The 15,907-nt window shown below is 38.0% G+C and overlaps 1 protein-coding gene and 1 long non-coding RNA gene across 5 annotated transcripts in view; one reads left to right on the top strand and one right to left on the bottom strand.

The window, feature by feature from the left end:
* The window catches only part of LOC106774675, a 23,003-nt gene that overhangs the window by 2,038 nt on the left and 5,058 nt on the right, over positions 1 to 15,907 (bottom strand). The window lies entirely within an intron of this gene.
* Positions 4,058 to 15,907, top strand: part of LOC106775716 — a 17,339-nt gene continuing 5,489 nt past the window's right edge. Inside the window, exons 1-3 of one of the 3 annotated variants that reach the window (XR_001376828.2) lie at positions 4,061 to 4,312; positions 4,585 to 4,617; positions 5,444 to 5,565. This is a non-coding gene — a long non-coding RNA (uncharacterized LOC106775716). Of the gene's footprint in view, positions 4,313 to 4,584; positions 4,618 to 5,443; positions 5,566 to 15,907 lie in introns of all 3 variants that reach the window. The other 2 variants (XR_002669902.1, XR_002669901.1) reach the window with 2 other exon arrangements.

Raw genomic sequence — 15,907 nt, forward strand, 5'->3', positions numbered from 1 at the left:
GTGACTGTAACATCAAAGGGTTCGCAACCCCTCTTTTCGTCAAAAATGAAAACAACCAAAGCTGCTACCACTGAAGCAATGGACAGAAATCGAAAGGAAAGCCCTACCCAGCTCTCTATGATGGTTGTCTTGGTGTAGAAAGCTTGGTAGATGAAGTTGAGTTCAACCTCTATCACTCTCAAAGCATCCACTGCTGTTCTTTTGAGCAAATAAGTGCGACTCTCATTGCGTTCCTGGAAGCTGAAGATCATGTCAACAACCAGCCCTTTGAATTTGTTGAAGTAGTCATAAGCACTCTTCATTACTTCCAAATCCGATAACTCTTTCTCATCATCTCTCTGAGTTGAAGAATCTCCCTCTTTACTAGGGAGACCTAAATCAAAGTTTGAAAGTGTCTTGGTGTGTTGATCATCTGGTTTGGCAGGAGTTAGTTCTGACTTATCAAAGTCCAAATATTGTTCTGAGATTTCTGGCATGGTTACTATTTGTGCTGGAAGTCCTGCATCCTTTCTTGATTTCAGCTCATCCATGAGCTTTGCATAATTGGGACCTGGATCAGCCTTTTGAGTCATAGATTGTCGGAAGTTGTCAGCACTTGCATGTTGAAGAGAAATAGTTCTTTCTGCAAATTTGATGACCCCTGCCATGAAAACTAGGACTGTAGGGATCAATAACGTGTTTTCAGGAAGTGTCAGCAGGAACACGTAACCCGTTAGACATACCTGTGAATAATACAAAAGGTTATATATATATATATATATATATATCTTGGAATAAAATTATACCAATTCCACTCTGAGACACTTTTTATATTAATCTAACACACTTTTTAATATTAATTTGAGTATAAAAGTAAAATGATTATAAATATAAAGTTTTATATTTTTAAAAAAAAAAGTAAAACATAAAAAAAAAATTAGTATCAAAAGAATGAAAAAAAAATTAGGTATCAAAATGATATTTTCATAAAATTAATGTCTCTTTTCATGGATTCATATCATGTAAGACGGATTTCAAAACCTTTTTAATTTTTATTAATTTTAGAATCATTAACGTGATTCTCGTGAAATAAGATTGAGAAATATTGTACAATGGTAATGTATTAATTGTGATTATTTAGAGGAATAATAAATTAATATTACAATAATAGTATCTATTTTTAAGCAAATTATTATATTAACTAAAAACTAAAGAAATTAATATAATTTTCTAGTTAAAATCTGTGGAAAATCAGAGGCAAAATCTGTAATACTATCAGGAGAAAATTATAATTAGGCCAAATGTTATCGATAAAAATAAAATTTAAACCAATATGTAAAATGTCAAAATTAACTTCATTTTTTTGAAATTTAAATTCATCTTTGAAGCACATTAAATATAAGCTTTTAAAGTCTAACTAGCTTACCCAGTTGGATTGTCATATGATAATACATAAAATATTAATACGAGTTTTAAGAGATCAACTATAAAATTAAAAATAACAAGAGAGAAAAAAAAAAGGTAAAAATAAAAATATTAATTTTTGCCATACAAGAATACTTCCAACACACTACTCTTTTAATGACAAATTAAAGGAAGAGAGAGGCTACATTTTATTCTTCGAAAGCCAGACCTTACTATGGTTTTCACATCTTCATAATTTGGACTCATCTTGTATTATGTTGTTTCTATATATATTAGTTTAATGATAAGACATTGTTACTATGACACTACACAAGGTATAACAATAGATTAATTATTAATGAAACGGACGAGTTAATGTTACACACCAATGCTACAAATGGTTAGTAGGAAGTGCCATTAACACATTGTCAAAGTTAAAATTTAGATAAACTTTCTCATTTAGTGACAAGTGCGAAATATCTTAAAATTTGGTGACTTTTACTTGTATAGCTGAGTATTATTATTTCGAAAAAGTTTATGTGGGAAAGGAATTATAAGGTAATTCAGTAGTAAAATTGGAAAGAATGGTTGAAAATATTTTAGATTCATCTCCTTTTACTAATACACTTAAGAGTTATAAGGTTGAAAAAAAGTTTTGGATTAAATGTTGGATCATAATCATATTCTTAAGAATTGAAAGTAAATTAGGTTTACCTGCACCGTGAGTCCAAGCATGTGCCTGAACCAAAGTTCATTATCCTCGAGAGAAAAAGCAGTAATGGTGTCAGGGCCACCCAAGTGCAGCAGCAGAAAGGGTGTCCAGAACGCTCGCAAGTAGTCATCGATGGTGGAAACTGCCGTGTCTTTATCACCATATTTGTTGGAGATGAGGCCAACACAGAANTNCGCTGTGACATCTGCCACAAGGTACGNGAACCAAAGCACTGAAACCAACAATGTATTTCTCGACCGTTTTCTGAAAGGAGCTATGAATATCAGAACTATTTGCATGGTCAGACTCACAAGGACAGCACCCTGAATGTTCCATTTGCCCCAAATGTTCCTCGCAAAGTTTGGGATAGGATTTACCATTTCCCTTTACCTTCTTTCTTCTTCTCTCTCCGACCACATCTCTTTCTTTTCCTATCGTCTTTCATCCTTTTAAATACAACAGCATATTGGAAAATGCTTCTCTTTTGTTGGGGAAAATGCTTCTCTTTTGCTTTGGCTGGAGACAAGTTACATATCCTGAAAGAGAAAAGCACAATAGAGGAACATAACTTTGCGTCTCAATTAGAAACCATGTTATCTTTCAACAAACGCCCTTCAATTACATTTATTTTTATTTTGGGAAAGGAAAATGATATTTTAATATCATTTTTGGATACCATTTTGACACTGTACACGTATCAAAATGTGATTGGACGATTTCAAATTAAAAAAGTTGAAACAGGAGTATATTTGGAAGAGAAAAACCAAAGTTTGTTTTTTTAATTTGAAATCGTACAACCACATTTTGACACATGTGCAGTGTCAAAATGGTGTCAAAAAATTGTGTTAAAATATCATTTTCCTTTCGAAAACTGTAATTGTTTCCTATGAAATAATAATAAACAAAAGAAAACATGCTACGAAAATAAAGAAAACAATAGCGGATGATTCTACAAATTCTAGTTGGTGAGCGATTTTGTTTGTCATAATATAATGTTTTTTTTTTTAGTTTTACTTGAAAAAAGATTAGACTTTGAATTGTTTTTATTCAATAAATACGAATTTATTTCTTTTATTGATACGAAATTTTTGAAAAAGTTTTTAGTTAATTAATTCACATTTCCACATGTTAGAAGGTTTATAATTTATTCGTGGTATTCTAAATTAGGATGTTACATTGAACTCACTCACTTTAGCTATTATGTAACTAATTTCAAATCATTAATTAAATTTCTTGTTTAATAGGTATTATTGAAAATTAATGATTTTTTCAAATAGACAATACTATCATTTGGTTATTTCATTGGACAAGAACATGCTTGTAGCCATGAAAAATATAGTACACAAGCATGTGGTAGTTACAAAAATAATGTTATTTATGTCATTAAATATGGTGTAAACAACTAATGACTTATTTCTTTTAATGCTTTAAATGTCTGCAATATCTTGAGAGGTAAATCCAATTCATGTTCACATAACTTCCAAGTGATTGCTCCTAAAATAACTTTCAAGTGATTTCTCTTAAGGTATTAGTTCCCGTTAAGTCTATCTTATATCAATGTAATAAGCAACAACGAAGCTTTGAGTGTGAATATTATGTTATGTAATCAATGTGGACCATAGCTTGTGCTAGTCTCAAATATTCTTAGGATGAGGTAAAACATCAAAAGATTAACTTTTGATATATGTTGTTATGATAACTGTAAACAAAACATTTCAGGAAAGAATAGATCGGTTATATCATTAATCGATCCAATACATGTCATATTAGATTGGTTAAGACTATAACCGACTAATATGTGCGATTTTTTTTTTTGTTAAAATGGATGCAAATATTATATCGTTTATGATATTAACCATTCTATTATATTTATAAAAAAAAAAAGTGTTGTTTTGACCTTTTTCAGTTAAAGGTATAAAATCAATTTATTTGGACTCGATCTAATAGTTAGTACAAGTGTCAATTTACGTTAGAATCCCAAGTTAGGCACTTCATAGAGCTATATCCCATTTTTTGGCCCACACTACAGGGGTCTTTTCAAAGCTTCTAGCCCCAATAGCCCATTAAATGGGTTGGTATTGAATCAGGGTCCGGTTAAGCCCCTGACCCCGAAAACTTATGTTCAAACCAATCTTCTCCAACGTGGAGCTCATCAATAGCTGGAGCTTGACAGCAACACACGCGCTAGAGCTCGACAGTCGACACCAGCACACGGCGGTATGTAGGATAATTATAGGAAAAGGAAAGTTATTTTGTTTCTTGTGATTATGATGGTAGGAGTAATTACTACCTGAGCAGTTACATATCTGCAGAAAAGAGGATTATGTTTTTCTGTTTATTTATCTGAGATTGTTTGTGTGGAGAGTATACTACAAGGACTTAGTGTCTCAACTGATTTATTTCATTTATTGTTCCAATCTTACTTGCGTTTTGTGTAAAATTAGGACTGTATTCAGTTTAACTTACATTCTAATTACCTTTTACTGCAGCTTTTCCTTGAGCATGGTTATTGTGAATTAAAGGTGCGTTCACAAATTGAGTAAAAAAATTCTTCAAAAAATTGAGTAAAAGAAATTTAGAGCCCAATCTTAAAGCTTTTCTTAAGTTCCCATTCTCTTTAAACCAATACATTAAAAAATGGGGTTTAGTTGGTAAAGAAGGAAATTTTAAATTTTGAACTTGAACTGTGATGATTAATGGTTAGGTTTTTATTTTTCAGTGGTCAACAAGTTATTTCAGTATTTTTTGTTTCATTATCCTTAATATCTTAGACTCTAAAGAATATGGGGTATTAAAAGCTAGTTTCCTTTTTGCTCTAAAAGAAGTTTAATAAATAATTGTTCTTTTTTAATAAGTCATCCGTACAAATGTAATGAATAAATGATGTTTAATAGAGATGATAACGGTGGATACTATATTGTGTTTTGGCTCTTTTACATTTGATTTTTCAAAAATGAGTTGGTCTGTTGATTTAGTTTATCTGTCATATAATATTTAACCTGCAAACCTCGGGTCTGTTGTCTCAGTTACTTCCCTTTCACTTATTTCCTTTTCTCCATGTTGTCACTGTTTTGGGCTTTCCAGAATCAATGGATCACTCCATGATTAACTTCGTTTGAATGTTTTCAATGTGAGAATGGTTGGAGAGGGTTTTGGTTCCTCCTGAAATTCTCTTGCTGTAATGATTTATGGTATTAGGGAACACCAAATTCTATAGATGGAACTTTCTAAATTTATCTCTGTTGTTTGCTCCCTTGTTGATTTGGTTTTGGTGAGTTTTTATTTTTCTTTGTCTGAGGAATAGTTTAATGTTGATGGTGAATTTCAAATGGATTGGTAATGTGTCAGGTTGAATGCTGAATTTTTAGAAATGTGATGGAACAACGAACGAGGTTGGAAGACCTGGAGAAGTTGGTAGACATTTTGGTACAACTGAGACACTGAAATAGAGGGTTAGGTACCTGTGAAAGGTAGTATAACAACTTATAGTTGAGAATTTTGGATATGCTTCAATGAAATAGATTCTTCGTAGAGGTTTTAAATTGTGGTCATGGTTGCAGTTTTGTTGTAAGGTTGGATATTTGGGGAAATGGCGGACAGATGCAACTAGAGTTATGGTGTTATCTTGTACTGAATTTGACAAATGGAACATTGTTTATTTTTATCTTAGTAGTAATTTGATGGATGGAACATGGTGGTGTTTTTCTCTTTGTACTAATTGGTTGCTCCCTGGTATCCATGTATGATAGGTTTCTGATTGAGAAACCTTATCTTCACTCACTTCACACGCTAACAGAGTATAGAGAAATGCTGAATAACCTCTGGTTTATTGATCAACAAGAAAGAATACAAGAATGGGACAACAAGGGAGCCTAACCTCCCTCCAACAAGACTCAATTGTCTTTTCAAAACACAAGAACTGCCAAAAGTCCCTCTCCAATACCCAACTCTCCTATTTATACAAACTAACATTCCCGTCCATCCTAACTGTTAACACAGTTAGGCCAACTAACCAACTAACTCTCTCCAACTGTTTAATAACAGTTGTCTAACCTCTCTTCTTCCTTACATACACCTTCAACTTCCTATCAATACCCTCCCCTCCATTTTCAACCTTGTCCTCAAGGTTGAATTTCGGAAATTGGTCCTTAATTATTGTCAAGTCTTCCCATGTCACTCCTTCTGTACCCCCAGTCTGCCACTCTATCAGCACTTGTTGAATCACGTCTTCTCCCTGTTGAAGTTGCCCACGTTCAAGCACCTTGGTTGGCCAGAAAGCAGGTCCTTCGGCCTGCAATTCCTCTGGTAACGCTTTCTCCACTATTTTATCTCCCATTCCTTTTTTAATTGAGAAGCATGGAACACTGAGTGAATTCTCCTGCCTCTGGAAGCTCCAATCTAAAAGCCACATTTCCAACCTGTTGTAATACTTTAAATGGCCCAAAATACCTAACTGACAGCTTGGGGTGTAATCACACTGGCATTGAGGATTGTCGGTGGGGCCTTATCTTCAAATAGACCCAATCTCCCACCTTCATATCCACTTCTCTCCTCCTTTTATTAGCCTGTTGGGTCATCAAATCTTGGGCACGTTTTAAATGATGCTTCAACTGCTTGAGGGCCTCATCTCTCGTCATGAGGTCCTGTGCTACTGCTTCCACCTGTGTCTCCCCAGGAATAAACCGACTGAAAGAAGGAGGAGGCCTTCCATACACAATCTCAAACGGTGTACACTTTGCTGCTCCTTGGTAACTTGTATAGTACCAAAATTCTGCCGAGGGTAGCATTGAATACCAGTTCTTAGGCTGTTCAGAATAGAAACACCGCAAGTACCCTTCCACAATGCGGTTTACCACCTCCGTTTGCCCATCCGTTTCCGGATGATAAGATGTACTCATCTTGAGGTGAGTCCCTTGCATTTTAAAAAGCTCTTTCCAAAAAATACTCAAGAATAAAGGGTCTCTGTCGCTCACCATTGATACTGGAATCCCGTGCAACCTGATAACCTCCTTAGCAAACACATCAGCAACTGTTTTTGTAGAATATGGGTGCTTCAACGCCAAAAAATGTGCATATTTACTCAGCCGGTCAACCACCACCATAATAGCATCATAACCTTTCGACTTGGGCAGCCTCACAATGAAATCCAGGCTAATTTCCTCCCACACTGCCTGAGGAATTGGCAAGGGTTGTAGCAATCCTTGAGGGGATGCTATCACATACTTGTGTTGTTGGCACACTGCACAGCTTGCCACGAAATCTGTAATCTCCTTATTCATACCCATCCAATACAAAGATTGGGCTATCCTTCTTTAAGTTCTATATACACCCGAATGCCCCCCAGTCTTGGTCACATGAAACTCCTCAAGTAGTTTAGGAATCCAATTGGATTTCGCAGATATTACCAATCTGCCTTTATAATGCAACCTGTCGTTCTCTAAAGTATATGCCCTTTTCGAGTTAGGATCGTTTCTCAGATCCTCAATCACCTTTTGCAGCTCGGTATCCTCCTCTACCTCCTTCAAGATTTCTTGGAAATCTGGCCAGAATGGCCTAGAAATAGCTCGCAACTCCCCTTTTTCTTGTTCTCCTTCATGCCTCCGTGAAAGAGCATCTGCAGCCCTATTAGTACTTCCCTTTTTATATACAATCTCAAATTCATACCCCATCAACTTAGCCAGCCAGTTTTGCTGGCTCTGGGTAGTAATTCTCTACTCCAACAAATATTTCAAACTCCGCTGGTCTGTGTATACCGTGAATTTTCTTCCCACCAAGTACGGCCTCCAATGTTAGATAGCTAACACCAAAGCCATCAACTCTTTTTCGTAGATTGATTTACTGAGGTTATTCTCCGACAAGGCTTTACTGAAGAATGCTACAAGCTTCCTATTTTGGCTCAACACAGCACCCACTCCTCCCCCCGATGCATCACACTCAATACAGAACTCTTGGTTGAAATCGGGTAACTCCAACACAGGGGCTAACGTGATCGCTGCCTTCAGTTCCTCGATAGCCTACTTCGCCTGTTCGTTCCACGAAAATTTTCCCTTCTTGAGCAGTTCTGTCAATGGTTTGGCTATTTTTCCATAGCCAGCCACGAACCTCCTATAGTAACCCGTGAGCCCAAGGAAACCCCTCAACATTTTTAAGTTCCTAGGTTCTTCCCATTCAACCACTGCTTTAATATTTTTCTCCATCCATTTCTACTCCCAGATTTGAAATTTGATGGCCCAAGTAACGTATCTTCTTCTTCCCAAAATCACACTTCTTCCGGTTGGCCACCCACCCATTTCGTTCCAGCAGCTGCATCACCATTCCCAACTGTTTAAGATGATCGGCCCAATTTGGACTATAGACGAGAATATCGTCAAAAAAGACCAACACACATTTCCTCAAATACGGTTGTAAGAGCTTGTTCATTGTACTCTGAAAAGTGGTCGGCGCATTCGTTAGTCTGAACGGCATCACGAGAAACTCGAAGTGTCCCAGGTGGGTACGGAAGGCCGTCTTCGCTACATCTGCTTCCTCCATCCTGATCTGGCGGTACCTAGATTTCAAATCTATCTTAGAAAAGTATCGGGACCCTCTTAATTCGTCCAACAGCTCCTCTATCACCGGAATTGGGAACTTGTCCGGTACAGTGGCCTTGTTTAGTGTCCTGTAATCCACACAAAAGCGCCAACTTCCATCCTTTTTCTTCACGAGTATGACCAGGTTGGAGAACGGGCTCGAGCTGTGGCGTATGATCCCGGCCTTCAACATCTCCTCAAACTGTTTTTCGATCTCCCCCTTCAGAATGTCAGGATAGCGGTATGGCCTCACATTTATAGGGTCTACACCCATTTTCAACTTGATTCAGTGTTGTATGTGACATTTTGAAGGGAGCCCATGCATGCCTTGGAAGAGCCGATAGTGGAATTGTAGCAGCTTTTCTAGTTAGGCCCGCTGTTCACCTGTCACATCTGTTCCCCACTCACCGTCTTCAGCTGTTTCTATCGAACTCAAGCCCCACACTAATGCCCCTAACTTCGCGTCATCTCCAAGCTTCCACAAGGATTTTGACTTCACCAGCTGTCGCGAAAGGGTGGGATCTCCCTTGATCGTGATCTTTCTATCCCCCACGTGGTACTTCATTGTCATACTTCCCCAATTTGCTCTGACTTCTCCTAATTTAGCTAGCCATGCAACACTCAGAATAATGTCGACACCCCCCAACTCAAAAACGTGGAACTCTTCCTCCACATCCACCTCCTCCAATCGGATCACCACCCCAACACAACGTCCTTGGGTAACTCGCCGACACTCGTCGCCTAAACTCACTGTGTACGGTGCAGTAGCGATCACCGGCAAGCCCAGCTCCTTCGTGGTCCTCTTGCTTATATAGTTGTGGCTGGCTCCGCTATCTATGAGAACCACCACCCTCCGTTCACCAATATTTCCTATCAACTTCAAGGTTCCCCGATTAGTCCAGCCCTCTGCAGAACATGCCGACAACTCCATAACTTTCTTCTCCTGATCGTCGTTTACCTGACCCTCTTCCCCTTCGTCTTCGTCTTCTGCAAGTAATAATACTCGGAGACTCCTTCGGTGCATCGATGGCCAGGTGCGAATGGCCCGCCACATCGGAAGCATCGCCCCTCCTCCTTCCTCTTAAGAAACTCAGGGTAAGGTAAATTTCGAACCATACGGCCTCGACCTTCACCCACAGTCGCTGCGCTCGCTCTCGCCACCGGGTTCGCTGTCGCTCCCTCTCTCCTCGCAGTTCCTCCACCCTCTATTCTTCACCACTGATTCGTCGCTGGCTTAGTCGCCTCCGATCGCGTCACGCTATCCATGGGTCGCGCACTGAATGGGTATATCTTGAACCCATTCGCATGGCTTCCCTACGCTCTCATCATAGCATGTTCCACATCGCGTGCGATTCTCATCGCTTCCATCAACTCCGAGGGGTTCTGTACCCTCACCTGACCCTTCACATCTTCACATAAACCGGCTAAGAAGTAACCCATCACCTGTACCTCCGGGATCCCCTTCGTCTGCCCCATCAAGACCTCAAACTGACGAACAAATTCCTCGACTGTACCCTCCTGGCGTAGAGTGGCCAATCGTTCGAATACGGTCCCCCTAAATCCACCCCCGAAGCGATTAATCATGGCTTCTTTCAGCCCTTCCCACGTTCGATTGCTTGCCTTCTCTTTCCAAAAAGTGAACCAGTATGTTGCGCTACCCTCCATGCTTACATAGGCGATCTCTACCTTTTCCTCATCTTCCGTCACTCGTTGTATATCGAAGAACCTCTCTGCCCGATTGAGCCAGCTGAGTGGTTCGTCTCCGTCAAAGGTGGGTAACTCAACCTTCTTCCTCCAAGGTTTCTGCTCCCCAGTTCTTTCACCGCTTCTCCCACCTCCGTTTTCCCCATTTCCCCTATGTCTGTTATCGTTAACAGAGCTATCGTCAGAACTGTTCTCCGTCTGATTCCCCTTTTTTCCAGAATCTTCATGATTTATTGTAAGTCTCGATGTAGCGCCGCAGACTCCGCTTTCATTCCCTCCACCGTTATCTCGATCGCTTCTAATCGTGCCTCCATGGCTTTCTCCATCTCCCCGTCGCAGTGTCCTCCACGAAAAGTATCCGGTAGGTCGGACCAATCTTGATAGGGTTCTGATTAAGAAACCTTATCCTTCACTCACTTCACACGCTAACAGAGTATAGAGAAATGCTGAATAACCTCTGGTTTATTGATCAACAAGAAAAAATACAAGAATGGGACAACAAGGGAGTCTAACCTCCCTCCAACAAGACTCAATTGTCTGTTCAAAACACAAGAACTGCCAAAAGTCCCTCTCCAATACCCAACTCTCCTATTTATACAAACTAACATTCCCGCCCATCCTAACTGTTAACACAGTTAGGCCAACTAACCAATTAACTCTCTCCAATTGTTTAATAACAGTTGTCTAACCTCTCTTCTTCCTTACATACACTTTCTACTTCCTAATAATGTACCAAGAAAGAATGCAGGGTTGGTTTGACTAGATTTCTCATTTGGTATACTTTGATTATTAAGGTTACTTGTATAATAATTTTATTTTTCTGTGCATAAAATTTGGTAAAAATGAAAATTTATGAGCTGGTCCTAATTCATAGGGTTTTGGAGTCTTTAATTCTTTGGACTTTTTTAATAAAAGATTTTTTTTTTCAGTGAATTTTTGACCCAATGTTAGATATTATTAAAGTGTAATGCAAATTCTAGAAGAATGTAGAAGCACCTTAGATAACAGAATTCAAATGTAATACAAGTTCTAGAATGTTGTAGAAAAGCCTAAGATAGGAAGAAAAATCAAGAATAGTCTACATGTGTGAAAGTCTAGAACATCCCACATAAGTTATGGCTAGTATGCTCTAGAATATTCTATGGATCTATAAATACCCATGAACTCTACCATTTCATGCATGTAGAAGCCAACATCTATAACAACTAAGACAACTACAACACTTCTTCCAACTACTACTTCTACATCCCACTATCTCCATATTACATTTTCTCTACATTTTCTCTACTTTATCAACTACTCCTTTCACAACCTCAAAATACTAACAGTGGTACCAGAGCTACGTTCGGTCATCTACTGGGCGTAGAAAAAATTTTCAACTACCTTAAACAAAACTATAACTCCATTTTGTACTACCTCCAAAATATTTTCTCAACTCATGGCTACTACCAATCAAACATCATCACTTCCAGTACCTATTTTCACAGGAGAAAATTATGATTTCTGGAGTGTCAAAATGAAGACATTCTTCCGCTCTCAAGATTTATGGGACATCATAGAAGAAGGATTCACTATTCCAGAAGACACTGTAGCTCAAAAGAAGGAGTTGAAGGAAAACAAGCAGAAGGATTCAAGGGCTTTATTTGTTCTTCAACAAGCAGTTGATGACACAATTTTTCCAAGGATAATTGGTGCCACAAGTGCAAAACAAGCTTGGAACACAATACAAGAGGAGTTTCAAGGAAGTGACGAGGTACGCAATGTTAAACTTCATTCTCTAAGACGAGAGTTTGAANTNTTAAGAATNAAAGAATCTGAGACCATCAAAGACTACTATTCTAGAATAAAAGAAATAGTTAGTCAGATGAGAGCCTATGGGGAAAATATTCTTGACAAAAGATTGTTGAGAAAATTTTAATTTCTATTCCCCAAAAATATGATGCAATCGCAACTGCGATTGAACAAACAAAAGATTTGGCTACATTGTCAGTAACACAACTAATGGGTTCTCTTGAAGCCTATGAACAAAGATTGAAAAGGCATGAAGAAGACTCAGTTGAAAATGCCTTTCAATCCAAACTAAAATTGCAGTCTCAGAAAGAATGTGAAGGAAATAAAAGTAGAGGAGAAATTTCTAGAAATAAAGAAAATTCTAGAAGCTTCTCTATGACTCATCAAGGAAAATATCCTCCATGTGGCATCTATAAAAAGACAAGTCACTTGGAAAAAGATTGTTGGCATCTTGGAAAACCTCAATGCCACTATTGCAAGAAATTTGGTCACGTAGAAAAGTATTGTCGTAATAAAAATAAGCATCAAGAAAACTTTGTGGAAGAAGATAATCAAGAGAAACTCTTATTCTACGCCAATCAAGAATCTTCTAGTGGAGAAGGAAGATGGTACTTGGATAGTGGATGCAGCAATCACATGGCGAAAGATCAAAGCATCTTCAAAGACATTGATAAATCTGTCAATGTCAAAGTTCGGCTAGGAAATGGCACCACAGTGGAGTTCAGAGGCAAAGGAACTGTCATGGTGAAGACAAAGAAAGGTACGAAATTCATCAAGTATGTTTTACTAGTTCCTAATCTTAAAGAGAATCTTTTAAGTATTGGCCAAATGATGGAGAATGGATATTCTCTTCATTTTGAGAAAGATACATGCAAAATTTATGACAGTAAAATGATAGAAATTGGCCAAGTAAAAATGGAGAAGAGAAATAGAAGCTTTCCTATAAGCTTCAAACNTGGAACTAATATTGCCATGAAGGTAGAAGTTGATGACTCATGGCTTTGGCATANGAGATTTGGCCACTTCAACACACATGCCTTAAAGCTTCTATATCAGAAAAACATGATGAAAGATCTTCCATTCTTGAAGGAGAATAATGAATCGTGCGAAGGATGTCTCCTCGGAAAACAACACCGATTACCATTCTCGACAGACAAAGCATGGAGAGCAAAAGACTTATTGGAGTTGATTCATACTGATGTTTGTGGACCAATGAGAACGCCTTCACATCACAACAACAGGTATTTCATCCTTTTCATTGATGACTTCTCTAGAATGACATGGGTCTATTTTTTAAAGGCAAAGTCAGAAGTCTTCGGAGTATTCAAGAAATTTAAGGCCCTTGTTGAGAAGCAAAGTGGAAAGTAGATAAAAGTACTTAGAAGTGATCGTGGCAAGGAGTACACATCTCACGAGTTTGACAAATTCTGTGAAGATGAAGGCATAGAGCGACAACTTACAGTTGCATATACTCCGCAGCAAAATGGCGTGTCAGAGAGAAAGAATCGCACAGTTATGGAGATGGCAAGATCAATGCTAAAAGAGAAAAACATGCCTAACACTTTTTGGGCTCAAGCAGTCTACACTGCAGTTTACATTCTAAACAGATATCCAACTAAAGCAGTCCAAGACAAGACTCCTATTGAAGCTTGGAGTGGGAGAAAGCCATCAGCTAAACACTTACGAGTATTTGGGTCTATCTGTTACATACATGTTCCTAATCAAAGGAGGCACAAGCTTGAAGACAAGACTATACGAGGAATATTCTTGGGATATAGCACACAGTCAAAAGGCTATCGAGTCTACAACTTACAAACAAGAAAGCTCATCATCAGTCGAGATGTTGAAGTTGATGAAAATGCTTCTTGGAATTGGGAGGAAGAAAAAGTTGTTAAAAGCAACATTCTACTTCCAATGCAACAATCTCAAGAAGAAACTCAAGAAGAGGCAGAAAATTCAGGTACGCTTTCTCCACCTCCACAACAACAAGATTCTTCACCTGAATCTAGTCTAAGAAGAGTAAGATCTTTGGTAGACATATATGAAACTTGCAATATAGCCATGATTGAGCCTAACTGTTATGAAGAAGCATCAAAGCAAGAAGTATGGGTCAAGGCTATGGAAGAAGAGATTAAAATGATTGAGAAGAATAACACTTGGGAACTCGTAAATTGCCCTCATAGAAAAGACATCATAGGAGTAAAATGGATATATAAAACAAAGCTCAATCCTGATGGAACTATACAAAAGCACAAAGCAAGATTGGTCGGTAAAGGCTACTCACAGCAACTAGGAATAGACTAATGAGACATATGCTCCAGTTGCTCGCTTAGATACGATTAGAGTCTTAATAGCTCTTTCAGCACAAAAAGGATGGAACATCTATCAACTAGATGTCAAATCAGCCTTTCTAAATGGAGTGCTTGAAGAAGAAATTTATGTTGAACAACCACAAGGCTTCATCAACAAAGGAAATGAAGGCAAAGTACTAAGACTTAAAAAAGCATTATATGGCCTGAAGCAAGCTCCTNGAGCATGGTATANCAAGATTGATAAATACTTCATCGATCAAGGATTCAGGAGGAGCAAGAGTGAGCCAACACTATATATTAAGACACAAGGTCAGTACCATCTCATTATCTCTTTATATGTCGATGATCTTATTTATACAGGAAACAACATAGAGATGATGAAAGAATTCAAAGAAGACATGATGAAGACATTTGAAATGACCAACCTTGGCTTGATGAACTATTTCCTTGGTATAGAGGTAAAACAACAAAAAGAAGGCATATTTATCTCTCAAAAGAAATATATTGAAGCTCTACTAGAGAAGTTCAAGATGAATGGTTGTAAACTTGTCGCTACACCGTTGGTGGTAAACGAGAAGCTACAAAAAGATGATGGAGCATAAGAGGCAGATGCATCACGCTACAAAAGTTTAATTGTAAGTCTCCTATATCTCACAGCCACACGACCAGACATTATGTATGCTACAAGTCTTCTATCGAGATTCATGCAAAAGCCAAGTCAGATTCATTATGGAGTAGGAAAAAGAATTTTAAGATATCTACAAGGCACAAATGAGTTTGGCATATGGTACAAAACCATGACGAACTCAAGGATGATTGGCTACACAGATAGCGATTGGGCAAGATCAATGGACGACATGAAAAGTACGCCAGGATATGCTTTCTCACTAGGATCGGGTATTTTATCTTGGGCATCAAAGAAGCAAGCAACAGTGGCACAATCAACAGCAGAAGCAGAGTATGTAGCAACTGCTGAAACAACAAGTCAAGCAATATGGCTTCGAAGAATACTTGAAGAAATGGGTGAACCACAAGATTAGCCAACTATTATCTATTGCGACCACAAATCGGCAATTGCAATAGCAAAAAATCTAGTCCATCATCAAAGAACAAAACATATAGCCATTAAATATCACTTCATTCGAGATGAAGAGACAACTAAACAAATTCGACTCGCATACTGCCCAACAGAAGACCAAATTGCAGATATCTTTACGAAGGCGTTACCACGACCAAGATTTGAACTACTACGCACTATGCTTGGAGTTACCGAATTTGCATTAAGGAGGAGTATTAAAGTGTAATGCAAATTCTAGAAGAATGTAGAAGCACCTTAAATAGCAGAATTCAAATGTAATACAAGTTCTAGAATGTTGTAGAAAAGCCTAAGATAGGAAGAAAAATCAAGAATAGTCTACATGTGTGAAAGTCTAGAA

This window comes from Vigna radiata, chromosome 10 (assembly GCF_000741045.1).
Source record: "Vigna radiata var. radiata cultivar VC1973A chromosome 10, Vradiata_ver6, whole genome shotgun sequence".
Taxonomy (NCBI): Eukaryota; Viridiplantae; Streptophyta; class Magnoliopsida; order Fabales; family Fabaceae; genus Vigna; species Vigna radiata.